This window comes from Siniperca chuatsi, linkage group LG22 (assembly GCF_020085105.1).
Source record: "Siniperca chuatsi isolate FFG_IHB_CAS linkage group LG22, ASM2008510v1, whole genome shotgun sequence".
Taxonomy (NCBI): domain Eukaryota; kingdom Metazoa; phylum Chordata; class Actinopteri; order Centrarchiformes; family Sinipercidae; genus Siniperca; species Siniperca chuatsi.
In genome coordinates, this window is record NC_058063.1 from 19,151,906 (window position 1) to 19,166,198 (window position 14,293).

At 38.7% G+C, this 14,293-nt stretch overlaps 1 protein-coding gene across 5 annotated transcripts in view; it reads right to left on the minus strand.

Annotated features, from left to right (window-relative positions):
* Window positions 1–14,293, minus strand: part of col4a5 (collagen, type IV, alpha 5 (Alport syndrome)) — a 60,870-nt gene that overhangs the window by 35,434 nt on the left and 11,143 nt on the right. The gene's annotated exons all lie outside the window — the stretch shown is intronic.

The following is a 14,293-nucleotide window of genomic DNA, read 5'->3' on the forward strand; positions in this document are numbered from 1 at the left end:
AGCGCACGAGAGAGGACAGGCCGGCAGACAAGTCAGCATTCTTCTGTGTCTGCAAAACCTTTTGTGTGTCCGTGTTTGTGTTGATGGCTTTCATGGTATTCTTGTTCTATTGGTCGGTGCAGACAGCAGGGCTGTGGCTCATTCTCAGCGCAGATGAATCTATCTCCGACTTTTTACGGCAATGCTAAACACAGGAAAGCAGCAAGTCCTCACATTTTACGGAGCTGTAGCAAATATTTGTGGATTACTTGTCTGTCGATCACAGAGTGTCACAGCTCAGCAAAAAAAAAAAAAAAAAAAAGGAGAGGTGTGAAGGACTTAATGGGTCAGATTCAAAGCCGTGACATTGGAGGCACATGTTTGGCGTCTCAGCCCAGTGATTCCCACAGTGAGGTCATTGGAGGGAGGTTATTTGTTTGGTGAAAACATACCGACTCCCCCAGAACAGTGTTACCTCATAGGCACAGCGTTTAAAACAACCGGCGATGGAGGAAGTATTCAGATCCTTTACTCAAGTAAAAGTAGCAATACTGCAATATAAAAAAATACTCCATTACAAGTAAAACTCCTGCAAATGTAAAAGTATTATTGGAAAAATGTACGAAAAGTATCAAGTAAAAGAGATCATAATGCACAAAAATGCCCAAATGTGTATATTATAGTATTATTGGATTATTATTACTGATGCATTAATGTGTAGGTAGCATTCTGCAGTTGTAGCTAGTCGAGGTGGAGCTGGTTTTAAATACATTTTGTTCTATTTTGTAGTTTAATTTCCAAAAATGCATCTTAATCTCTAAAATAACTGGTAGCTTAGGCTGTCAGATAAATGTAGTGCAGTCCAAAGTACAATATTTCCCTCTGAGATATAGTGGAATAGAAGTATAAAGTAGTGTGAAATGGGAGTACTCAAGTAAAGTACCTCAAATTTGTACTTAAATACAGTGCTTACTTCCCACCGCTGGGAACAACTAATGAGCAAATGTCTCATGTGGACCAAATGACTTTCTTTATAAACAACTAAATGTCTTCATCAACTTTCTACCAATCTACTGGGAGTCGGCAGCATTGTAACAGTGACACTTCTGTGACTTTGCAGAAGTGTAAGGGAAAAACAGCTGTTCACATCTGTATCAAATCATATCCAACAGTGTAAATCTTTTAAGACGCTGGTATCTCTTTCTAGTTTGTGTCAGTGTGAAAAGCTTTGAACATAGAAACCCAGTCTGCACATGTATTATATTTTTGTTACAGCACCTGTTCAGATACGGCCCGTGATTTTACATTTTGCCTGACTTTCCTCGAGTCTTTTAAATTTGCTCGTAAAATCCATTTTATTGCTTAAACAGTTAGTTTGATTAATCGACAGGTCCATCAACCGAAAATGTATCGACAATAATTTTGATGATCAGTTAATCGTTTAAACTTTAATTACTTAGCAGAAATCCCAAATATTTGCTGGGTTTCAGGTTCTCGCATGTGAGGATTTCATGCTTTTTCTCTGATTTATATCATTGTAAAAATATTGTTATTTTTATATAATATGTTGAAATATATTTAGGTTTCGGGCTGTTCGTCGAACAAAACGAGCAATTTGAAGGTGTCACATTTGGGCTTTTTCATTATTTTCTGATATTTTATATATTTAATAATGAATCGATTAATCTGTCTCTTTAACCAAAACAATCACGACAGCTTAATAAATAACGAAAATAATCAGTTGCGGCCTTTTCTAAAATTCTGTTACTATTACTTATCATATTGTTCTTATGTTTTACTAGCTAATATATTTTATTTTTTGTAATCAAGCACGTTTTACTATGATGTGTGTGTTTTTATGTTGTGCAAAGTAACCTGTCTGTATACTGTGTTTGTATGCACATACAGTATATATATAGAGAGAGTGTGTTTGTCACATTCCTGCGTGTGTGTGAGTACAGGATGTGTCCGCAGTTATAAAGCAGGTGTTAACCACAGACTGACGGACTGTCACCACGCAGATCTGTGTTCTGATAGACGACTGCGAGCCACAGCGCTATCTGTATGTAGCGTCTCATCTGTCTTCCTGCAAGGCTCAGAGGCTAAAGCAAGGCACTTGTTCACAGCCGGGGTTGAGGGTTTGATTCCCGCTGAAAGTGTAACGTACACATGTCAAAAGTCAGGAGTTTCGTATTAAAAGATACACAGAGTGTCGCATGTTGGCGCTAAACACAAAACGGGTGCAAACTGTTATCTGGACTGGAGGGTAGAGGGGTTACCCACAGATACACACACACACACACATACATGCCTGAATACATTTGCACATGGGTAGTCAAGTGTGTGTGTGTGTGTGTGTGTGTGGAGGTGTTTTTATAAGCCCTGAATCTCCAGATTAGTCTCTGGTCTGCTTCAGCTCAATGCAGTCTAGTCTCTCCCACGCCCAGGCCTTCATCCATCTGTTTTTCTGTCGCCTCTACATTGCCCTCCCCACACACACACACACACACACACACACATTTATTTATCCAGAAAAGCATGACACAGCTAACGAGCTACGTTCATGTCCTCAAACTGGTTAAAAAGTGTTCACTTCAGCCCCCTGCTGGCAGATTCCAACAGGACAAAAAGAAATACTTTTAGGATCTACTTCATGAATGGCTGAGATGTGTCAAAACAAGCAGTATCCATCAATGGAAAAAAAAGAAGAAGAAATATCTTACGCATGGCTGATTTTAAAAATATTTTATAATAAAATGTAAATATTTTAGTTAAATGCGTGAAAGCTGTCAAGAAATAACACGTCATGTTATTCTTATTATATTCACATTTTACTTTATCCATTACACAACATGTCTAAGCAAACCTCTCATCTTCTACTGAACAACTATAAGAGATTAAAATAATAATAAAAATAATACTTATAATGAAGAATAATAAAACCTTTCTCTCAAATTGTCCACAGATGCAAATTTGCAGTTTGACTTTATGCGGCAGCAGTTTACAGCAAATTATTACCGTAAAAGATAATTTTTAACATTAAAGTATTATATGAACAATGTATTCTTTTCCGATCATCCCAACATGAGTATTACAAGTGTATGTATATTACAAATGGGTTGTATATATTTATGTATTTAATAAAACAGCAATGGTGCCAACTCTGTCACTAACAATCTGTGCTGCAGACCAAGTTATAATGTTGTAGCATGTTAAAATGTAATAAATTGTCTCTGCATAGGGGTAGAAAATGTACATAAACTGGGGCTGGGTGAAAATTATTGTTTATTGACTTATTTGATGTTATAATGGTACACATTTCTGATAAAATATAATAACATACCATCTCTCGCCCTCGTTTCCTGTCATCTCTTTACTTGTGCTATCTAATAAAGGCATGTTTATATTAAATATTATAGATTTTCTGCTTTCCTAACCATGTCAAGTCAGCTCTGCCTTTCAGTGTCATACATTTGAGGCAATAACACCACCTACATTATGTGGCCATTATTACAACATCAGGTGGGTAAGATGATGCAATACTAAGATGCTGATGATATCACGTGCTAAATTATGGTATAACCTATATTATTACATCCTTCAACTATTTTATTACATTATTAATCTATTATATTGACAGTGGAAATGTTCTACAGTCCTAATGAAGGTATAATCAATGGTTCATGCAACAATCTGGCAGTTTGTTACATGTTAAATTAGCCGTAGGCCGAGGTGTTGCACTGTGTGCTGATGTGTTTGATTTAATGCTAATCTGTTGCCCTTTGGGGTAAAATAATAAACTGAACAGAGCTGCAATGAACTGAGCGTGGTTTAAAAATCTGCCTAAATACAGTGTTAAAAGCATTTCTCTCTCTCTCTCCATGCTGTTCACTCCCTCTCTCTACCCTCTCGTTTACCCCCACAGCACTGACGGGGCATGTAATCCACTTAGAGAGGTCAGTGAGCTGCAGATATTTGCTCCACTCGCTCTGTCTGTATCTCTCCCTCTCTCTCTCGCCGTCCCTTTTAGTGCTCTCTATCATTACCCTCGCTCTCTCCTCACCGCCGTCCCACTTTTTTCCATCACGCTAACCCTGTGATCGGGCCCGAGGAGAGGTGAAGACGGGCATGATACTCTGAAGCCGGCCCGCTCAGCACCTCTGGAGGCCCGTATAGGAAAGTCAGAGTCATGACTGCAGAGGTACAGCTCTGACGTTGGGGGTGAATGTTCAACAAATACAATTCGAGGTCAAGATGAGGCAGTAAATGACCAAAAAGTATCCTAAATATATGTTCACATTGGGTTAATGTTATGGTTTTAAGTGGCAAAGGTGCTGCAGAATTAAAGACACAGTGAAATAAATCTATACATCTCTTGTTTCATGCTAAATCTGTGTTTTAAAATAATATTTTTGTATATCAAAATCCCTTTATTTTCTCTTCCTGTAAAAGATCCAATCAAATGAGATTTGGGGCTACACTTGACCATTAGCCAAACCACTGGATCAAAACAGACGTAGCTAACGCTGGTTGAGAGAAAGTGGGTACGACAAAACAGTAAATTTAAAAGATTTACACATAAAATACTGCAGTGTTACTACTAGAGTGTACTAAAATTCACAAAAAAAAATGGGGGGGGCGGTGTAGGAGTATCTCAGGGGTTGATATTTGTACAATCAAAAACTGCATTAAAAAGCGAAAAGGAGCAAGGTGTGAACAGAGTGATGGAGAGGTGAGCCAGGTGAGGGAGGGGGAGCTGAGGAGGGGGAGGTGGGGGAGCGAGCGGAAGGATTGCACCCGGGGATTAGACTGGCGAGACTGGAATTCCCCCGCTCATCAAAGACTGATGATTAGACACCTATACACACTGCCCTGCCCTGGATAACTGCACACACACACACACACACACACACACACATGCATATTGTACATAGACAAATACTCTCATAAACAGCTGCAAAGACAGAAAAACTAAGAGTGTATTTCCTTCTTTTAATCATTAAATCTGCTTTCCAACACTGAATCGCAGCTCAGCAGTCAGTAAACGCAGTCTGAAAGATGCAAAATCGGATTTGCAGCTGTAGATGTGAATCTGGGTCGGCCATTAAACACTAGAATTGCCAAAACAAATGCGAGAAAAAAAAAAAAAGAGGCACCGGAAGAAGAAGAAAGAGATGGAGGAGGTGGTTCCTGCAGAATGTGCTATAAAAACCAGCAACTGACACAAAGACACATAAACTCAGAGTCACTGTCACCTGCCATTATGACAGAGGCAAGTGTTGCTAGGCTACAAATCAGAGAGCAATCTCTAACGCTCCTTGGTTTCAGTCACACTTTGCGGTTTCAGTATCGAATAGCTCTCTGATCTGCACTTAAGACATGACGAGGCAAAATTTAAATGTGGTATTTGAGTTATTTATCTCTGTTTCTTGGGCCTGTTTTCTCCTGATTTTACAAATATTACTTGTGTAAACAGTCCTTAAACAACAGCAGCAGAACACCTGAATAAGATTTAGTTTCTGTTTGGTTACTCTGTACGACTTGTAAAATCAACATAAGGCAACTTGTCATTTGATAAAAGAGTGATAGCAGGTTCTAATAACTTTTTCTTTAAGGATGGCTTTATACTTTAAATATGACAAATCTTTACTGAGCTTGGTTACCGAGCGTTACTACTGGCAATTTGATGAGAAAAACTCAGCATCTGTGTGTGTGTGTGTGTTATACTTCACGTGTTAAATATCTGTGTTTAAAGTGTGTGTATGTGTTTATCCTGTTCTGGAGAGTGGCGCTCCAGGCTCTGAGCCGCTGATGATCCCTTTCATCGCGGCTGGACTTTGACGACTTCAAGGTGCTGACGCCCCAAGAGCGATGACCAAACCAAATATTTTCACTTCGACTTTCACGTGTGTGTTTTGACTAACCGGATCTTTGGAAGAGGAAGACCCCCCGACTGGAGAGTCCCATGTCTCGCACACTGACACATGCCATCGTGCCACAGTGCCGGTCCAGGAATTCCATTGATATTCCCGGGAATTCTCTTTCTTCTCAACACAATTTGCTCTCCGCTCTTCTCTTTTCTTTTGGTGTAATGAATGTTGACCCCTGTGACCTCCCACTGAGAGATGCCTGCAGGGAGGGCACTTTGAGGCACCGGGCAGCTGACCACCATCTCTGTAACCACTCCAGATGTCATTTTTTATAAAACCAATTTAGTTTTAGCTGCAGTTTTGTATTTGTCTTTGCTTACTGAATAATGCAAATACTGCCTTTTTTTTTGCCTCTATTCACAGATGAAATGCTGTTTCCAATAAAAGCATATAATCCAGTTGCATTAATGATCACTCTGCAGCTCAATGTATCCAAAATCTGTTTTTTTTCACTCACATGTGACTCCGATTTGATGTTTTTCACACAATATAAACAAGTAAAAAAATGTATTTTCCTGATTGTGATGTCTATATGGATATGTGGTACAAAAGAGGATTCTGGAGGATATTAACAACAATCAAGCAAATCATACTTTTTTAGAGCCCATATGTGTAGAATATGAAAATTTCTAACAACTGCATTAAACTTGGGGACTATTAAAATAATGCAACATAGAGACTGCGCCAAATTTCACAGAGAATGTCTCGTTTTCCTACAAAAACTTTTACCGTCAGTATAATTTAAAAGATACCATAATCACATAAAAATTGTACACATAGTTGCTTTAATCTGACATAAATCAGTCAATGTTAGCCTAGAGGACAGCAAGACAAAACAGTGGAAAGAAAAGTAAAGACTGGAGTTTCATTCAGGTCACCCTTGATTTGAGCCAAAACTCCAGCATAGCCTGACCGATTTGGGATTTTTGAGGCTGACACCAACAGTATCTGAGTTTAAAAAATCTAATATCAATATATCAGTTGATAGTCATTTTTGTACAAAAATACATAATATAAACAAACATTTCTGATAATAATCCCTTAAATTTGTCTTTTTAAAGAAGTTAAATTACCAAGATATGTACAGACAATATTTTACTGTTGAAAAAACTTTGCTCTCTGGTGGAGAAACTATGTGATGAAGACACTGTTTCTAAATTAATTTAACTTCATTTAATTAAAAATTACATATCTTTGGCATTTCTGTTCTGCAATTCTTTTGTTCCCAGCCATTGGGAGTCTCCCCCCTACCTCCTGTTTCCTGACAGAGCGTGGCTAGATTCCACCGTAAACGTGCCCATTCATTCAATTGCAGGGTGTCACCATGAGTTGGCACTTCCTTCACGAAAAACACATTAACACATATACACATACATGAGAGGAATTTAAATTCAGCCAAGTACCCAGCAGAGACCCTGCCGGGGTCAGCCATGGATCTGCCTGGGCCCTAACACGGCCCAGCCAGCAATTCAGAATCAGAATCAGAAATACTTCATTGATCCCCGAGGGGAAACTCTTTTGCTACAGCAGCTCACTATCACGTCAGTGCACACAGGAATGGAAGTACTAAGCAAAAAAAACTCTAATACACTATAATACAGGTCAGAAAATAAATTAAGTTCCAAGTGGGTATAAGTATAAAATAAAATAAGTGTGAAGTACAAAGTGGGTTTACCGGTTGATGATAATAATACGGTATAAGGTAATAGTGCATGAACTGCCAAGTTAAGTGTAGCTTATTTATAATGAGATGGAGGATATTGCACAGCAGTAATAGTGGTATGAATAAATATCAATATCAATAAATAGGGAATTTTAAACTGAAAAGGGTACATTGCACAGGAGTATTAACACAGGATATTGGACAATTATCTCAAGTATTGCAGAGATGTAATGATCAATGTCCAGTTTAATGACTTAGGGTCATACAGACTAACACTTAGAGGGAGGAGTTGAAGAGTTTGATTGTAGGTAGGATCAGCATAAGAGGTCAATGGTCACTGATGAAGAAATGCTCTACTTGCATTTAGTCACTAGTATTTACAAATGATCTCAACTACACACGTTAAAACTAGTTTACCAGCAGCCTGCAGAGATCACTTGGCTCCTGATAAAGCATTAGGGACACATAAAAACACACAACACACATCTGTAAAAACACACTTCACCCTCTGTTGTGCTTCTTCAAGCTGCATCTGTGCAGTGCTCGTTTAAGATCGCAGTGATTTGAATTCGACTTAGAGCTACTTTCCCTTCGGTTGATTCAGAAAGTTTGTCTGAAGAGCAATAAAGTTTGAGAAAAAAGTTGACACCTCCTTTGACAAATTGCTGCAGGGAAGGTGAAGAAAAGTTATGACCATTTATAACTTGTTCTCAAGAATATAATCATTATTGTACTGTACTACTGTGTTACTGTATGCTCATTGTAAATATTAGCACCTTTAGTCGCCATATTATTCAAATTGTTGGTGCTTTTTCTTACTTCACTGTGCTGTAATGGGATTTTTGAAGTGCTTATATAAATAAATATCAGTTTACAGTTTGATTGGTGCAATTTGCAGGTTTGCAAATCTAGAAAGCTTTTGCAGAATATGCAAATATGCATTGCTGATCTATCAGTGGTTTCTATAAGTCTTTGTTTCAGAAAATGTCCTAACGTGGAGCTTGTACCCAGGGGAGCTTGAATTCTTTCCCCTGGGAGATATGACAACCCACCCTAGCCCAGCCCGGCCCAGCCTGGCCCAACCCGGCCCGGCCCTGCCTTACACAGGTTTAAACATGTCCGTCTACCTCTCTCTGCAACACTCCACATACATCACCACTTGGCATGGTGCGTTGTACCTACGAACAACAAGAAATTAGGGAGGGGAGCAGCGGCTTGCCAGCTGAATACCTGGATATGTGTAGCCTGGGGATAGACTGAGAGGAGGCAGGTAGGAGGAGAGAGGATGGGAGGAGGTAGGTAAAATGTTTTAGAAAGGAAAAAAAGCAGAGAGAAGGAGGTGACAAAGAAAGAAAGACAGAGGAGGTGAAAGGAAGGGAGGAACAGAGGGAAAGCTTACCGCCTTCACTTTCTAAATTTGTTTTAAAATCACGCTAAGATAGGGCCTGTGGGATTTGCTCTGTGTGAAGATTTGGGGATGCATTCAGGTTCACAGTCAGATACTGTAACCACAAAAAAAAAAAAAAAACCCAGACAGATCTGTGCGGTCCAAACTGTTCCTTTGAACTCAAACAGTCCAAAGCACAGGGGTGTGACCAGTCTGTTTCATACACTCATGAACCTTTTTCTGGTTTCAGTCCAGCGGTCATGAAATGAGGTAGCAGAACAAATGTATCTATGTTTAAAGACATCCCTTAGCTTTCCTTTGAAAGTTACCTTCAATTCAGGCTAATTTTGTCTCAGTCTGTGTCTCATCAGTCCAGCTGCTCTCTGAAACCATGTTCACATCTGTAACCACCTCCTGTTGTACACGACTCGTCTGCTCTCGAGGGATTTATCACACCAAAAAAATCTTGGCTAAAAACATCAATCCCAAGAATATTTCAAGAAAATATACACAATACATGTGTTTAAACCTTTGCGTAAACAGCAAACTGCTCCATGCTTCCATAAACATGGAAACCAGCATACTGGAGGTGTATCACTGTTTGGAAGAGCCACAGCCTAACCGTAATATTTACCAAGGAGCCTCTGCTGTAAACACGATGTGAAACAAGATAGCACAGGATGTCCTGATACTGTAACTGTGCGACAGAGAGGAGGGAAACACATGACTGCTCTGAGCTCAGTACTGTGGAAGTTATTTGTGATTTGGAGTTCTGATGATAGAGTGTGTTTATGATGCAAAGTGGGATAAACAACTAAGTTTTTTTATGCTGAATCACTTACAAAAGTATGTTTAAACATTACGTTTTTAATTATTTGTGGCATTTTGAGCATTTTAATATGTTATGCTTATTCGACTCCTGAAGTGTAAACCATTTGCGCCTTAGTATTTATTAATTGTTTTTAGCTTCTCTTTTATATTAATGGTATTCTGAGTATTTTAATATGTTTTATTTATATGATCAACCCCATCAACCACAGGCAAAAAGTATACAAACATTAGCAAGCAGAGGTGTCCAAATACTTTTGGCCACAATGTATTTTGTGCAGACCATGCTTCCACCTCTCCACCTGTAGTCACAGGTGTTCACCACATGAGGGCGGTAACAAGCGCAGGAAGCATGCAGGTAAAATACATTTCAGCCACAATAAAGATTTTAGACTAAATTTAAATTAAAAAAAAAATGATTTTAATGATATTCTGGGCAAACCAGGAATTTAAGTTAACTGTTACTGTCACAGCAAGCTGCTTTGGTTGTCAGTATGACCTAAAGCCTACATGCTAACTGAACACAGGCTGATATAATCATGTAATCATGTCTGTAGTTATTTATTGTGTCATGCACATACAGTACATGTGCACCAAAAATACTGATCATAACTTCTTACATATAACATTACATTTTTCACTGCTGTGACTCATTTTGGTTTATGAATGAGTTACATTTACATTTTAGTTGCTGACTGTGTTTTCCAGCACTAGTTGGATTCAGATCCTCACAGCTGAACATGCTCTCTCTTGCTTCTCCGGTCCTCGGTGTCTGATCTGATCTTGTGAAGAGGCAGGTCACAGCAGGTTCCTGCCCTGCCTACATTTCTCTTAAATATCCTCACTTAAAACAGCCTCCAAAGAAAAGAGACACATCTGGGTGCAGCAGCTGAAATGTTGAGCGTTACAGTGCAATTCAACTGTGCAGCTTTCTATTGGTTTTGCACTAAAAAAGGAGAAAAAGTGAAAAAGGGGAACCATGAATGACTTTAACCTGAAAATGGACAAAACATTTGCTGTTTGTGCTAAACAAAGCGACAGACTAGTTTCTCCAGATTAGCTTTAAGCATTTTAGATTTAATATTGTGGATATTCAGCCATTTAGTAGCCTATCTTTACTGTCCACTAAAAAACATGTATCCAAAAGGTCAACAACAATAAAAAAAACGGCCTTAAAGGAGCTATATGTAAGTATTTTAGTTTAAAGCATTCAAAAATTAACTACAATTATCAACAGAAAGAAATATCAGTTGTGACGCCATGTCAAAGACGTCTATGTATTGTGTTGCAGAGACAACTCAAGTTAGCATGCTAACCAGCTAGCCTGGCCATCTTGTAATACCACTTTGTACCTCAAGAGGCGATAGTGAGTCACTGTAGCGTCCAGTCTGCCTTCAGTCCAACATGAGAGGATGAAGAAGTAACGCTGCCCCGAGAAGAGACCACGTTCGGAGGCAAAGAATGAAGTGATAGAAATAGAAGCAAAATAAGAGCTAACATTGGCGTTGCGTTCCACCGCTGGAGACAGCTCTTGGCGAGTAACGGGATGAAGTTTGATGCTGAACTCGCAACGTTTCTTCTAGACTGGTAAGTTAACATGCTGCCCCCAATTTGTTTGGAGTATGAATTCGACAGGTGGCCAATTGTTACATATAGCTCCTTTAACAAGCTTTGTGGCAATGCACATTTTAGATAAGTTGATGTTTTTTAGCGTGTTTTTTAGCCTAAGACAGAATTTTCTCAACCAAAAAATTTGCATTTACTCCTCTTTTTTAATACATTTTAAAAGCGAGTTAGAAAGTCACCTAAACACAATTAGCAAAGTCAGTTTTTAACAAAAAATATGGACCTCATTAAATATTTCACTCTATGCGCAAAACTTAGAATCAATTTTGTTATATTTTGTTAAATCAGGGGACAGGAGAGGTCCTCAATGCTTTATGGCTGTCCAAATGTTTGCCTTTAATATTTTCTTGACCAAACACAAGGTTAGGTAACTGTTCCTCTCTCTGTTACCTGTTTACCTCTTACCTCAACTCCTTCAGTTTATCTTACTTTATCTTTCTTTCTCATCTTCCTTTTTCTTTTTCAGTCTAGAAATGTCTCTCTCTTTCTCTTTTTCTACCTTGCCTTTCTGTCCCTCCACCCCTCTCTTCTTCTTCTTCTTCTTCTTCTTCTTCTTCTTCTCTCTTCTCTCTTTCTGTACTGTGACAGATGTCTGATATTTCCCGTTGTTCTGAGCGGTGGGAGTCTGTTTGTCTAGAGGAGACAAGGAATGCCATGCATCCAGTGTTGACATGCACAAACACACACGGACACACACTTGTACAAGCAAAAACACAAGCCAAAATAAAAAGAAGGTATGCCTTGTCCCATATTTTAAATTTCATTCTGTATTGCGCTATGTTGACAATAAAGATGGAAAAACAAAAGTGGACATGAAAACTCAAGAAATCATTGTCTCACTCTTATGCATTCACACAATGACACTACTTATTTTTTCTTACATCAACTAATTATATTGTAAAAAATACATATATTTTATTCCTTTTCCTTTACCCACTATGTACAAATATATGCCGATAAGGGATATTCAACAAACAAAAGAGAGCGAGAAAGGGAAAAATATATTTTCAAATTTAAAACCTGCCTTGTATCACCACTCAACAACATCCAAACAGGTGACAAATTAAAGGAAAAACCTGAATAAAAGGGTGGAGAAACATATCGAACACAGATGCACTGAATAAGCTGATGAGTATGAAAATTATGTCAATCATACGCTGTGGCCTTCCCAGTCACCAGATCTGAAACCGCTAGAACACCTATGGGAGATTTAACACCAACAAGTACTTCAAAAACAAAGTACCAACATGAACAGAACCTAAACCCTAAAAACTCCGCAAAAAAAGTTACTACAGGCAAAAGGAATAAATAAAAGATAAAATAAAAGGGAGAACAATATAATAATAAATAATAATAAACAAACAACTAATGTAGAAACAAGCGTTGGATCAGGTGATTTTGTCTCCTGCCTCCCTCTGGGTCACTCAGCAATGTGAAAAATGCTCCAACAGAGACCTCATAATGCACCTTGCTCTGCTGCTGAACATTATCCTCCGACTGCATGCTAAAGGCTTAGTCGCATACCAGCCAGCACACTGACCTGGGATTAACTAAGACCAGTCCACCTGAGTAACACACACACACACACACACACACAGACTGACACACAGGTATGTACGGTATACGGCTTAGTGTAAAGTACAAACAGTATTTGTGACTACTGTATGTACAGAACAAATTATTAGAATTTGACCCGACTCTGATCTGATGTAGAGAGAGGAAAAGTGAGTGAAGGAAAGAAAAGAAGGAGAGGACATGGAGACGGACTTTGAAAGAGACAAAGAAAGAAATAGACACAGTTATGAACAGAGTCAGAGAGGTGAAAGGGAAGAAAAAGAGTACATAGAAACACAGAAGGAAGTAGCGGAAAAATCATTCAGACAAACCTACAGTAAAAAATAAAGGATGAAAGTTTAAGAATAAGCCCTTAGAGTCAAATTTGTGATTTTGGGCTATATAAATAAATAAATTGACTTGACTTGATGGAAGAGAATAAACTACAAGTCCTCCAAACTAAACAACAAAATAGACTGTTTGTAATTGCCTTCCAAAATGATAAGTATGACTGATTTTCAGTCTGCCACCCCTATGGTTAAAGTTTGGTTAAAGCTGCACTAATTAATAGTTATATATAAACAATGGATCAAATCACTATGTATGTGAACATGCACAACACACATGCACACGCACAGCGGCCAGCAGAGCCGCGGTGGAGACAGTGAAGTGAAGAGAACTCGAAGATTACTTGAGTTGAGGACAACTACGCTCGTTACTGTAAGTGCAATAAAACCTTAGCGAGTAAAAAGCCAACACACCTGTTCAACAAGCATAAACAAGTGAGAGCGATATTTTAATCTGCTCTGTCCGTAGTCTCTCATATGCTTTACACAAGCTCAGCGCACTAGCTCGGCTATTAGTGAATCTTTACAAACAAGCTAAAACGAAGCCGTCTGCATGTAGTCTAACTGTTTATCTTAGTTTGCCACGTACCCTAAAATTAGCAAATTCTTGTAAACTTACTGCTGGCTGAGACAAACCAGCCCCTCCTCCCTCTGCCAGCTGTACCTGCAGGTGAATCACTGCAGCAGCAGAGGGAGGAGGACAGAGGACGGGAGGAAGGACTGATACTGACTGACGTGAGAAATAATTGAGTTTATATAGTGACTTTGCTGTTGCTGCTCTAGAAACAACATTTAGTTATTTTTAAAATATTCAATTCTAATCCTGTCCTGAATTTAAAGACAACCAGGCTGACATAGTAACGGCATAGCTAATGTACACACTTGAATATTTGTTTATTTATCGCAAGTCATATCGCAATAAAGTTATCGCACATCGCAGATTTTCTTCATATCATGCAGGCCTAGAGCCTTTAGAAGC